At 53.4% G+C, this 13,938-nt stretch overlaps 1 protein-coding gene across 1 annotated transcript in view; it reads right to left on the minus strand.

The window, feature by feature from the left end:
- Positions 1 to 13,938, minus strand: part of CREB5 (cAMP responsive element binding protein 5) — a 1,089,524-nt gene that overhangs the window by 835,971 nt on the left and 239,615 nt on the right. The window lies entirely within an intron of this gene.

Below are 13,938 nucleotides of genomic sequence, written 5' to 3' on the forward strand. Positions count from 1 at the left end.
ATATGCACCACCTATGAAAACTATGCCAGACCTGCGGCACGCACAGTGGCAACAGGGCACCATTGACAGGGAAGAGGCACCTTGGAGACAGAGGGACAAATTTATTAGTCATGTGTGTTGGAATGACAATGATACTCTGTCAACACATACACAGGTCATGTGGATGTACATGTGGGAGCAACACTGGCACCCCCCATTGCAACACAGATGCTGGCATCCCATTGACCTGGCACACAAGTGACGGATAACAGCTAAACACCCCCTGCTGCCACGGAGAGGCCGCTATACACCATTGAGGCCCTGATGGGGCAATCACACACCATGTCAACCCGGTGCAACCTGTATGTTTCCGAGGCCAGTGTTACACACAATGATGGCCTCATCACAATCCCCAATCCCCTGCCACATGACAGTCACCAAGTCTGAGCATGGCTCCAGGTGAAGCCTGCCCCATGTCATGTTCCCCATGTAGGATCACCATGTATGCAAATGGAACACACATGAACCGGAGAAGTGCACACAGACTACAAACAATTCACACACCCAAAACGACGTGAGGCATCCCTTACCCTGAGGAGATTTCAACACTTGCCCGTGCATGTGACGCTGAATCAGCACATGTCGCTGTGTTCATGAGGAGTAGCAGGAGCACAACAATGCCACCAGCAGACAGCATGCACATGGACCTGTGGAAGAGAGACACACAAGGATTCAGCACAAAGGAGCACATCCGCAAGCATGTACTTAACACGTATCATGTTGTTAACATGACAGGTGACAATGATGACCCTCAGACAACATCCTTCCATTGCGCCATCACTTGAGTGACACTTCAATACACACCACTGACTCACTTGGCAGACATGCAGATGGACACACACATTGCAACACATGCCACACACGGCCCAATGCGTGCACACTCAGACACTGGAACTCACCACTAAGCAAAGAAGTTGCGTATGAGCCGACTCCGCATGTCCTCCACAGCCTCCTCCTCCTCCACATCACTTGCCCCGTCACCAAGCCCTTCATCCTCCACGGGTGGATGGTCCTGGTCATCTTGATCCAGTATGAGTGGAACAGCTTCCTCCACTGCCATGTTGTGCAGCATGCAGCAGACGATGATGATCTTGCACACCTTCACCGGGGCATATGGGAGTGCTCCGCCGGTCTTGTGGAGGCACCGGAATCGGCTCTTCAGAAGTCCAAACGTCCTCTCAATGACTCTCCTGGTCCGCCCATGTGCGTTGTTGTAGAGGTGCTCGGCAGCCGTGCTGGGGTTGCGGACAGGCGTCATCAGCCATGGCATGTTGGGATAGCCAGCGTCCCCTACAAGGAAACATCATGGACAGAAGTGTGTCAGCACAGGCAGTGAGATTGGAAGATGACGCCAAACACAGAACTGCCAGAGTCTACCCACCAACAATACATGCTCGCTCGTTCCGCAGCTGCAGCATCATTTCTGGCACCCTGCTACGCCTCATGATGAAGGCATCGTGTGCTGATCCTGGAAAGCGAACACAGACATGTGAAATCACCATGTTGGACAGACACACCACAAGGGCATTAATGGAGTGATAATGTTTGCGATTCCTATACACCACCTCCTGTGCCTGTGGTGGTACCAACGCAACATGTGTCCCATCTATGGACCCAATGACATGGGGCATCCCTCCCAGGGCATAGAACTCACGCTTGACATCTGTCAACTGCTCACGATTTGGGAATTTAATGTACTCATCCAGGTGAACCAACATGGCCTCTAAGAAATCATGCAGAACACGGCTGAACATCGTCTGGGACATGCCCCCGACATCAGCAATGGTATGTTGGAACGTACCCGTGGCAAGGAAATGTAGGGCTGCCATCACCTTCAACTTGGGTGTCAGTGCACTTGGATACCTGTGGCGCGGGAGGAGTTGTGCTTCCAGCCGGCCAGTCAACTCATCAATCAACCGTTGGCTGAATCTGTAGCGGCGTATACAGTCCCGTTCATGCAGGGCAGCAATGTCTGGCATACGTCGAGGGAGAGGCGGAGCCCTGCAGTGAAATGGAAGGAACACCTAAGAGTGAGCACTGTACAACAACATCGTCAATGCACTGAGCACATGTTACACAGCCAATACACATATGCCACGTTGTGAGTCAGGTCTGTGCCACAGTTCCTGGACACGAACGCCAGTCAGGTTACACTCCTACCAAGGGACAGCCACTAACGGAGGGGGGCAAGATCACGATGACATGGCATGAGACTAGCTGTGGGCCAGTGTAAGTGAACATGCACACGCATCACAGGATTCACAGACATCCACACATGTGCAGAGGTAGTATGCGTATGGTACAGACAGGTAGTTGGATGCGATATGCACTGGTCACATGTCATAGGAATAGGACAGGCCACACACATTGCCTTTGAGGAGTACATGTCGAGACAGAACATACATAGGGAGCATGTGGATATGTACTTGTGTTGATACTCCGTGTAGTTGGATACATACACACCTCATGGCAAATCACATATGTGGGCTGGTGTGCGGAACAGTGTGCCATGCCCATCGACACACAGACACATGTTGGCAGCAGCAACTGCTGACACATTGAATCACACACCTACAGCAAAATCATGGAAAGACATGCCACACACATGACATGGTTGCAGCATGCAACGCAGCCATACACGTGTCATATGTAATATTCCGTGTACCTGGCATCAGGGGACAGGTGCGGGTGTCCGTGACTGGGACATGCAAGTGACTCATGGCTCCACTAGTGTGTACGACATGCACACATGTCAAAGGAGTGCAGGGGATGTGTGGTACAATGCGCACCATCACACACGACATGTGTACACAGCTCATCGTACATGTGCTTTGCCCACACCTCAGGGGTAAAGTGCCACATCACATCCTGACACACCTGTGTCACACACAGGTGGTATTGCACAGACAATGCATTGGTGTCCACCCTTGGCAATACCTGTCCGCTCCATTCCTGTCTGTGTGCCGCCTGTCACCACTGACAGTTGTTATACGCACCGTACATACGCTCGGAGCGCGTGTATAGGGTCCCTGGGCCAATATTGCCGCTGGCGTATGCGTACGCCACAGTAGTACGGACTGTACACGCGCTTGTACGGTCCGGATCACAATATGTGCGCTGGCGTATGCGTACGCCACAGTAGTACGGACTGTACACGCGCTTGTACGGTCCGGATCACAATATGGGCGCTGGCGTATGCGTACGCCACAGTAGTACGGACTGTACACGCGCTTGTACGGTCCGGATCACAATATGGGCGCTGGCGTATGCGTACGCCACAGTAGTACGGACTGTACACGCGCTTGTACGGTCCGGATCACAATATGGGCGCTGGCGTATGCGTACGCCACAGTAGTACGGACTGTACACGCGCTTGTACGGTCCGTACTACTGTGGCGTACGCATACGCCAGCGCCCATATTGTGATCCGGACCGTACAAGCGCGTGTACAGTCCGTACTACTGTGGCGTACGCATACGCCAGCGCCCATATTGTGATCCGGACCGTACAAGCGCGTGTACAGTCCGTACTACTGTGGCGTACGCATACGCCAGCGCCCATATTGTGATCCGGACCGTACAAGCGCGTGTACAGTCCGTACTACTGTGGCGTACGCATACGCCAGCGCCCATATTGTGATCCGGACCGTACAAGCGCGTGTACAGTCCGTACTACTGTGGCGTACGCATACGCCAGCGCCCATATTGTGATCCGGACCGTACAAGCGCGTGTACAGTCCGTACTACTGTGGCGTACGCATACGCCAGCGCCCATATTGTGATCCGGACCGTACAAGCGCATGTACGGTCGGTATCACTGCTTGTGGGGTGCCCTAGGGCGTGGAACGCACCGTACCTGTGTGTAAATGTATGAAAACACATAGGGGACACATGAGGGACAAGTATAAGGGCCTAAATGCCTGATGGTTGCCATGGAGACTGAGTTAAATTTTTGAATTTGAGCACCAGGTGCACAGCAGAAGTCAGTTTGAAAGAATCTACATTGTTGCAATGTGGATGTTGACTTGACATCATTATCAAAACTGAAACCATGCAAAGCCACACACTGGGGTAGGTTTGAAGGGATTGGATGAAACGTAGGATGCTAATGTGACTGACCAATCAATCTGTACTCCTATACATGAACAGGCCAGCCAGGCATATATAAGGCAGCCAGGTCCCATGAGAGAGCACTTGCCTGCACATCCATTCATCCCTGACCACTGCTGCTGATAGTGATTCCTCTGGCACCATGTCCAGGACTGTGGAGAGGTCACAGCCATTCACCCAGGAGGAGAACCTTGCCCTGATAGATGTGATCCTCCCACAGTTCCAGAGCCTGTATGGTCGACCAGGGGTTCAGGTGAGTGCAGACTCCACTAGCTTAGACTGTGCCCCTTTTGTGTGACAGTGACTTCTGGCATTGTGTCCATGTGTGACAGACATGCACTGTTGTTTGGAGTGGGTCCCAGGGTGTGGAAGGCCTCATGTCACCCATGCAGAGCATGCTGTGTTTCCTGTGTGCACTCCTCACTTGCATAGTGCCTACTGTGACAATGAATGCAAGGTGCATGCCACATTCTGCCTGCATACTCCTCCTGGGGATGTTGTTTCCACAGTCCTGATGTGATCCTGTGTTCCCCCCAGTGTGACAGGTGTCAGTACCCATGGATGTGTGTTTGTTCAGTGTACCTGTGCTGTGAGTGTCCAAAGGCCGTGTTCGTCCCCTGCACATTGGTGTGTGTGTTAGTCCCCTGTCATGTGGGTGAGTGCATATGGGGAGTGTTGCACACAAGCAGCATGAGGGATGGATATGGCCTGGCCATCGGATGTGAGCAGGGAGCAGTGCTGTGTGCATGCCGTGCTGAGCCAGCCCCACACCTGTGACACCCCCGTCTACTGGCACATGGGCAGAGTGAGGTGTGTACCCGCAGTTGGCAATGCCATGTGATTGTCCTGTACCTGTGTGTGTCTGTGTACTCTGCTGAGGTAGCATCAGTGTGCTGGGGCAGGTGACTGCTGTGAGGTGCTGTACATAATCCTGGTGTAGCCTGTGAGGCACAGTGTGATCCCTGGTCAGTGAGTGTGTGGTACCCCTCATGCCACCCGTGTGCTTCCACTGGCACGTAGTGCATTTGGCCTTCCACAGTGGATAATGTCCCTATGACAAAGGTGCAATTAGTTGCATGCATACCATGGCCTGTTCATAATGAGGATTGTTCTATATGTGTGTCTCTGTGTCTTTGCTCATGTGGATTAATGTATTCTCTCTTTTGCATCCTCACAGGTAGGCGCCATTGCCAAGGGGGAGATCTGGAGGGAAGCCGTCAGTGCCGTGAGGGGTACAGAGGGTCGGAGGCGGAGCCTGTCTCAGGTGAGGAAACGCTGGCAGGACATCCGGTGCTGGACGAGGAGGATTGCACGGCTCCTGCTGGGGGACTCACCTGAGAGCCGTAAGAACCGTGGCCGCCGTCGTCTGACCCACATCCAGAAGCGTGTGCTGGCGGTGGTCTTCCCCGATATGGACAGGCGCCTACAGGAGAGGCAGCAGCAGGAAGGGGGTAGGTACATGTGTGTCAGTTGTGTGTCCCCAGCCAATGTAAGTGTGCAGTTGCATGGATACACTGCCAGGGTTTGATTGTGCAGTGCGTCAACTTCTCCACAAAGTAGCACAGTGCTGTTCTCACTCCCTCCCTTCCCCTCCTTGCAATGTGTTCCCTGGTCTGTCGCCACTCTTGCACAAGGTTATTTATGCAGGCAGTTCATGCAGGTGCCCTATGCTATCAGCATCATGTGTGGGGGTGATGTGCCACAGGTATGGGGACCTTGCGTGTGCCATGGCCAATTTCAGTCATTGTGGTGTCCATGTCACTTGGCACTGATTGTGAATCACGACATAGGGGTGTGTCTCCAAAATGTACAGCCTTCCAGCATGCATGTCCAATTGTGTGCCCTCTGACATGATGTGCCTGAGTGGGAGGCCTGCTAAGTGCAGGGACGGTTGCTTAATTTGCAGTCATGTCCATCCTGGACCATGGAGGAGTGTGGGCACTACTGTGCCCTGGGGCACCTCTTCCTAGGTATCATGTGCGTCATCCAACAATATGGCCATTCACTGTGTCTTTGCCATGGGTTGCGTAGGGTGGCATTGTACCCTGGGCTCAACTGTTAGGACCTACAGGTTGCTACATGTGTCCACTGTACAGGGGGACCCATTTTGCTTGTGCATACTCACAGTGGGCATTACCTGTGTGTGTTGTTGAGACAATCTGATGATGTTTGCCTGTCAATGATGTGTGGACATGGCCACCAGGGGCTGTGTGTTTACAGTCATGAATTAGTGGAGGCCATGTGTTTCCATCCCAGAGTAAGAGGTGTACATACTTTCTCCGTCTCAATGAGATTGTCTCAGGTGTGGGTGGTTTGTGCGTACAAGGCCTACATGTCAGAAGCTTCATCCTCCTTGCTGGGTTTAGCCTGTGTGTGATGTTTGACTGGACATACGCTCAAGGTGCAGTGACCCTGTCATGTGTGGCCTGGTTTCATGTATTGCCTTTGCAGCATGCGGCAAGAGTAAATGGATATGATTCATGCTCATCCCTTTTTGACGACGCAGTGTGGTGCAGGTGCTGTGCACATTTGTCCCCAGAGGCTGACTCCTCTCTAAAATTTCAGGTGCAGTGATTTGCTGTTGTGTCATGATCTCCATTGTGTCTCAGTGGCATGGTGGGTAGAAAAACTGTGTGTTCCATGGCCTACATGTGTACATTGTTTTGTAGGTGTTACTCCTGTTGCTTTTCAGGCTATGCAATGTGACCTATGTATATTTGACTCATGTGACATAAGTGTACAGGTGTCTGATTTTCTCCTGTCTCTTCACCTTGCCCACAGCATCGCCGGGGGACACGGAAGGAGACACTAGCACGGACCGGGAGGAGAGATTGAGCACCAGTACCAGCAGTGCTGTCCTGTCTGGCACATGGAGTGGCACGGAGGCCGAAGGGAGTGAGGCGGAGGACCTGTTGACTGCCAACACAGACTATGACGCAGACGGGTCCGAGGCTGAGCTCCCAGAGGTGGCGGAGTCTGCCCCCCCAGCTGATGGCAGCCCTCCACATCCCCCCGCCACCTCAGGTTCCATCACCGGCCTCCCACATGCTCGTGGCCCTTCCCTCCGTGCTCGGTCCCCACATGTCTCCTTCCTGCCAGGCACCGCACCCCCTGCCCCTGTCACCACTGCTGCGGTGAGTGCGGAGTCTGTGGACATCCTGAGGCAGTTGCAGGTTGGTCAGACTGCGATGCTAAATGTCCTCCATGCCCACACCCAGGTGCTGACCCAGATGGAGGCATACATGGAGGGCATGTCGGCTGCGCAGTCTGACCAACGGCAGTTGCTGAGGTCCATAGACTCCACACTGACTGCAGCACTGGATCTCCTGCAGCGCTGCGTAACACCCCCTACCCCTGCCCCATCCACAATTCCCACTCCCGTGCCTGTCCCACGCACATCCAGACGTCAGCGTGCACGCACCCCAACAGACACAGGCACCACACCACCAGGGAAGTCGAAGCGCACACCTCCTGTCACGCACACACAGGGTGAGGAAGGCACACCCACTGGGTCGGGGGGGAAACGTAGAACACGCAGCCACAGTGGGAGTCCGCATTCCACACAACCCACTCCCTCCAAATCCACTCCCCTTAGCTCTCCTGGCCAACAGTCAGTGACAGCATCATCCACTGCGAGTGTGCCCCCCAGCCCCAGGATGACACCACCCCGCAAGCGGTGGAGGCGGGACCCGGCCAGGGGAGTTGAGTCCCCCACCCTGTCCACACCCTCCCCCAGTGGCGCTGCGACCCATCCCTTTGCCCCCCCCCCCTCCTTGGGGCCTGTGGTTGGATTGGGTACGGGGGAGTCGCTGGGGGAACTTGCCGACGTGTGCAGCGCCATTCTGTCCTCCACCTTTGGCGCTGGCACCCCCCCTGTGGCAGATTCATCCCTCCCTGCACCCACAACACCTACCCTTTCCCCTCCTGTCCCTGCGGTGCCTGTTTCCACCCTCCCCCCTGATGCCCCCTCTTCTGTGGATGAAATGGACTTGTGAACTGTGCAGGCAAGCTAGGGGACACACGTCCCGATGTGTACCCCCCCCCCGGACATTGCTGCTGGGCTGGCCCATGGCCCTTGTACATAGTGGACATTTTCTCTGATATATTTTCCTGCTGAATAAAGCCTTTTCTTTTTGTTTTGCACACTGATGCTTTCCTGGACTTGCTGTTGGTGCTGGTGCTCCCTGCGTTGGGGTGGTGATAATGTGTTAGGGGTCTGTGAAATGTTGGAGTGTGCTGCTCATGGGGTGTACCCTGCCATCTGCGTGCCATCACAAAGGTCTCTGCAAATGGTATTTGGTCATGTTTGCTCTCACTGTATGGTGACATTGTCCCAAGGTGTGTTCCGTCCTCTGTGGCCCAGGCCATTTTTCCTGCAGGGTGTCTCCCAAATGCTGTGCTGTGCTGTGTCTACATTTCCTGGATGTGTGAGGGTTGCCTTTCAATATAGCCATGCTGGCTCAGCGATGGCTCCGCCTGCATCTGGGGTATCACCCTTGTAGGTCACTGAACTTGTTGATGGGGTATATTGTCCGATGTCTGGGCACTGCTGGGAGTGATAGGTACACACCCCTCCTGTGTCTGGGCACTGCTGGGAGTGATAGGCACACACCCCTCCTGTGTCTGGGCACTGCTGGGAGGACCCTGCACCCACCCCTCCTGTGTCTGGGCACTGCTGGGAGGACCCTGCACCCACCCCTCCTGTGTCTGGGCACTGCTGGGAGTGATAGGTACACACCCCTCCTGTGTCTGGGCACTGCTGGGAGGACCCTGCACCCACCCCTCCTGTGTCTGGGCACTGCTGGGAGGACCCTGCACCCACCCCTCCTGTGTCTGGGCACTGCTGGGGGTGTTTTGCACACCCCATTCTTATAGCAGGTTCGGTGCGTACATGCACGGGTGGGGGTTTGGTGCGTACATACACGGGTGGGGGTTCGGTCCGTACATACACGGGTGGGGGTTCGGGGCGTACATACTCTGCTGGGGTGGGGGTTCGGTGCGTACATACACGGGTGGTGGTTCGGTGCGTACATACACGGCTGGGGTGGGGGTTTGGTGCGTACATACACGGCTGGTGTGGTGGTTTGGTGCGTACATACACGGGTGGGCGTTTGGTGCGTACATACACGGGTGGTGGTTTGGTGCGTACATACACGGCTGGGGTGGTGGTTTGGTGCGTACATACACGGGTGGTGGTTTGGTGCGTACATACACGGCTGGGGTGGGGGTTCGGTCCGTACATACACGGGTGGGGGTTTGGTGCGTACATACACGGCTGGTGGTTCGGTGCGTACATACACGGCTGGGGGGGGTTAGGGGGCGTACATACACGGGTGGTGGTTTGGTGCGTACATACACGGCTGGGGTGGGGGTTCGGTCCGTACATACACGGGTGGGGGTTCGGGGCGTACATACTCTGCTGGGGTGGGGGTTCGGGGGCGTACATACACGGGTGGTGGTTCGGTGCGTACATACACGGGTGGTGGTTCGGTGCGTACATACACGGCTGGGGTGGGGGTTTGGTGCGTACATACACGGCTGGTGTGGTGGTTTGGTGCGTACATACACGGGTGGGGGTTTGGTGCGTACATACACGGCTGGGGTGGGGGTTCGGTCCGTACATACACGGGTGGGGGTTCGGGGCGTACATACTCTGCTGGGGTGGGGGTTCGGTCCGTACATACACGGGTGGGGGTTCGGGGCGTACATACTCTGCTGGGGTGTGTGTTAGGTGCGTACATACACGGGTGGGGGTTTGGTGCGTACATACACGGCTGGTGGTTCGGTGCGTACATACACGGCTGGGGGGGGTTAGGGGGCGTACATACACGGGTGGTGGTTTGGTGCGTACATACACGGCTGGGGTGGGGGTTCGGTCCGTACATACACGGGTGGGGGTTCGGGGCGTACATACTCTGCTGGGGTGGGGGTTCGGGGGCGTACATACACGGGTGGTGGTTCGGTGCGTACATACACGGGTGGTGGTTCGGTGCGTACATACACGGCTGGGGTGGGGGTTTGGTGCGTACATACACGGCTGGTGTGGTGGTTTGGTGCGTACATACACGGGTGGGGGTTTGGTGCGTACATACACGGCTGGGGGTTCGGGGCGTACATACCAGGGTGGGGTGGGGGTTCGGGGCGTACATGCACGGGTGGCGCTTGGGTGCGTACATACACGGGTGGGGGTTCGGGGCGTACATACCAGGGTGGGGTGGGGGTTCGGGGCGTACATACACGGGTGGCGCTTGGGTGCGTACATACACGGGTGGCGGTTCGGGGCGTACATACACGGGTGGGGGTTCGGGGCGTACATACACGAGTGGGGGTTCGGGGCGTACATGCACGGGTGGGGGTACGGGCCGTACTTCCACGGGTGGGGGTACGGTCCGTACATACCCCTGCCCACGCTCTGCGTGCCTGGGTACGGGCCGTACCCATGCCTTTGGTGTGTGGGTACGGTGCGTCCCACCATTGTTGCGGGCCGTGGGGTCCGCACCGTACACAGGCCTTGGGGGCGTGGCTACGGGTCGTACCACGCGTACCCCTACATGACCCCAGCAATGCTGGTACGAGCTGTACCAAGGCCTTTCTGACGTGGGTACGGGCCGTACCGCTATTGTTGGAGTGACGTAGGGGGACGCGTGGTACGTTCCGTACCCACGCTCTTGCGGCCTGGGTAGGGTACGTACCGGTTCGCGTGACCATCCACTTCCGTTGTGGCGGACGCTTGCGTTGCTGGCCTTGCCCCCACCCCCTGGAAGTGACCAGGCCCTGATGGTCAGGTATGTCCAGGCCATGTGTGATTTGGTACCATGTGTTGGTGTTGTGTGTCCTGCCCCTGCCCCCCCCTTTGCCCCTGGTTGTTGTGCTGACCTTCTGCGGCGTCTGCGTCGGTTCCTGTACGCCAGGTGGACTGCTAGGAGGGCAGGGATGGCACGTAGGTTCGGGTCCATGTCTGTTCGTCGCGTCCAGCTGCTCCTTGCGTGTGTCGTCCTGATTTCCCGGCAGTTTTTGGCAGCCGGTAAATATTTTCCGTGCGGGATGACGTCGGTTCGAATCGTACTTCCTGGTTCGTGAAACGTAGGCTGGATGCGTACCGACGTCACGTCGGCTCCTTTCAGGATCGGAATTGTGTTTAGTTTCTGTTCGGTCGGTGTTTTGTTCGAATCGTACGGAAATGGTGTTTCCGTATGAATCGTACTTGCATTTTCGGATGGATTTCGCACCGGGTACGAGTCGGACGGAGAAAAGGCTCCGTCCGACGGTTCGTACCCGGTTTTTACCGGATCGGAATTGGCACCAAAGTCTCTTATTCACAAAATCAGAGGCTTTGCTACTGCAAAATAGCTTTTGGGTATGCACAAAGCCAAATTGCATTTGGTATCTCCTTACATACCGATTTGCAAATTAGATGGGGCGTATTTAGTGCATCCTTTCCAATTTGTGATTGCTTAAGGTATGTTTCACAATTGAAACCTACTGGTAGGTAACCAAAACCTCAAAGGAGGTGGTAACTCATTAGGAAATGTGAAGTGGTCCGTAAGGGATCCTGTACCCTATGTGAATGTTGACAAAAACATTTTTTGGAAGCAGGCAGTGGTCCAAGGGAGCACTGATTATTCCTAAATCTTTTAATTTTTTTAATGCATCCGGTTTTTCTTAAAGGAAAATGGGCTGTGTTTTAAAAAAAATATTTGTTTTATTTAAAAGCAACCCTAGACCCTATTATCTGATGACCCATTAAACTGCATGAGGTAGGTCAAATTGCCACTCACTGCGATTTGATATTTTGAGAACAGACCAATTAATATATAGGTAATTTCGCAAAATACTAATACACTTGCTAAAAGTCGCAACCACTTTTACTGAACGCATTCTTAGTACATAAGGCACTTATTCTATTTGGTATATGCAAGTTAAGAATTGAAGGCTGCTTTAATAAATCTGCTGTTAGAGATTTCACACTGAACTGTTGAGTATTATTACGAATGGTAGACCCTTGTAAAACAATAACAAGTGGAATAAAATAAGCTACCATTCATTCCCTCCATGCTGACATCCACCTCCATCTGTCCTGAAATGGATGCTTCCATGATCTTTAAGCCTCTGTAGGAAGGGGATATAGAGGTAGCCAGCTGCCCATGTGACTCTTAAGAAGATGTCACTGGGTGTTACAAGAACCAAGTGCCCCGCCAGCATAGGATGTGTTTAATGCTAGGCCTATGCACAATTGATGTAATTGCCCCCTTCCCAAAATTTCATGAAAATTAGGTAAAATTGGGCAAAGGTGCATAAAACATTAAGGCAAGGTATCTGTCTCACATAACTTTTCCAGGCGGGGGCATAGTTTGTAGGGAAAAGTGCTTAGAAAAGTAACTTAAGGTACGGGAGTACATTGTTTCAAGTGAAAAATGTTCATCAGTGAGACATTTTCTCCTCGAATCAGTCTCCTGTGGGCAAAAAGAAAAACATTAGCACATTTTATGTTACATGAAACTTTTTAATGTACCATAATCAAAATAATGCCCAGGCCTATTTAACACATAAACACGATGGCGAGGTTCCTACTTTGGAACCAAAGTCACCAATAGCTCTCAGAGTGGCAAAATGGTGGTACAGAAAAACTATGAAAATTCAAATAAGGAAAAAAATTAAGGGACTAATTTATGGGTTTTTGCCATAGGGCAGGGCAGCAAGCCTAGCTGGTGCGCTGCCCTATGACAAATAAAAGAGCAGGAATGCGCCGTATCTATCAGATACGGCGCATTCCTGTTCTTTTCCACTGCGCCGGCGCACAATGGGCTGCCGTGCGCCAATGCAGGCACCTTTGCACCACGGTGCAAGGGTGCCTGCGTTGCAGGGATGATTATTTTTGTGCAGGAAGGTTTCCCTTCCTGCACAAAAACAATCACAAGAGGCTTTTTCCTCTTTCTATGTGAGCTGCAAAATGCAGAACACATAGAAAGAGGAAATACCAGGAGAAATAAAGATATTTCTCCTCGTTGCGCCTCGCCTAAAGTTTTTGGCGCTGCCTCAGATTTCCAATTTTTCGTAAATCTGGGGCGGCATCAAAAAGCCATGGATGTTGCAGGGAACGCCCCCAGCAACACCCATGGAACGACCCTTTCACACAGTTTTCTGCGTGAAAGGGGCACATATTTAATAGGCCATAAAAAGTCATGTAACATGGCTTTACTTGGCCTTATAAATATGCCAGTGGCACGTTGTGCCACTGGAACATCAAACAAGCATTGGCATAGCCAATAGGTCACGCTTTTGGGACCTTATAAGTGTTTAGCCATGCAACAGTTGCATAACTAAATACTTCTAAGGTCCCAAAAGCGAGACCTATTGGCTATGCCAATGCTTGTTTCTGTTTATTACGGCTCTGTAGTAATGGCGGCACCCGTACTTTAGCTTAAACATCTTAAACTAAAGTTGGGTGCCGAGATTGCTTCAAAAGTAAAGAATTGTCTATTTCTTTACTTTTGAAGCAATCTCAGCACCCGACTTTAGCCTAAGATGTTTAAGCTAAAGCACGGGTGCCACCATTACTACATAGAAGTAATAAACAGAACTGGCTCACGGAGAACATCAAAGCGATCGCGATCAAACATCAAAGCGGCCGTGTGGCCGCGAAAGTGATCGCAATCAAGCACGGCGCATGCACCCGCGCACATGCACTGTAGCTCTAGGCTGGCCATGGTAGCACTTTTTTGAGCCCTCACAAAAAGTCTCGCCAGACCAGCGCATGCGCTGGGTCAGGCGAGACCTAAAAAGTGACGTT

Source organism: Triturus cristatus, chromosome 10, assembly GCF_964204655.1.
Source record: "Triturus cristatus chromosome 10, aTriCri1.1, whole genome shotgun sequence".
NCBI classification, from domain to species: Eukaryota; Metazoa; Chordata; class Amphibia; order Caudata; family Salamandridae; genus Triturus; species Triturus cristatus.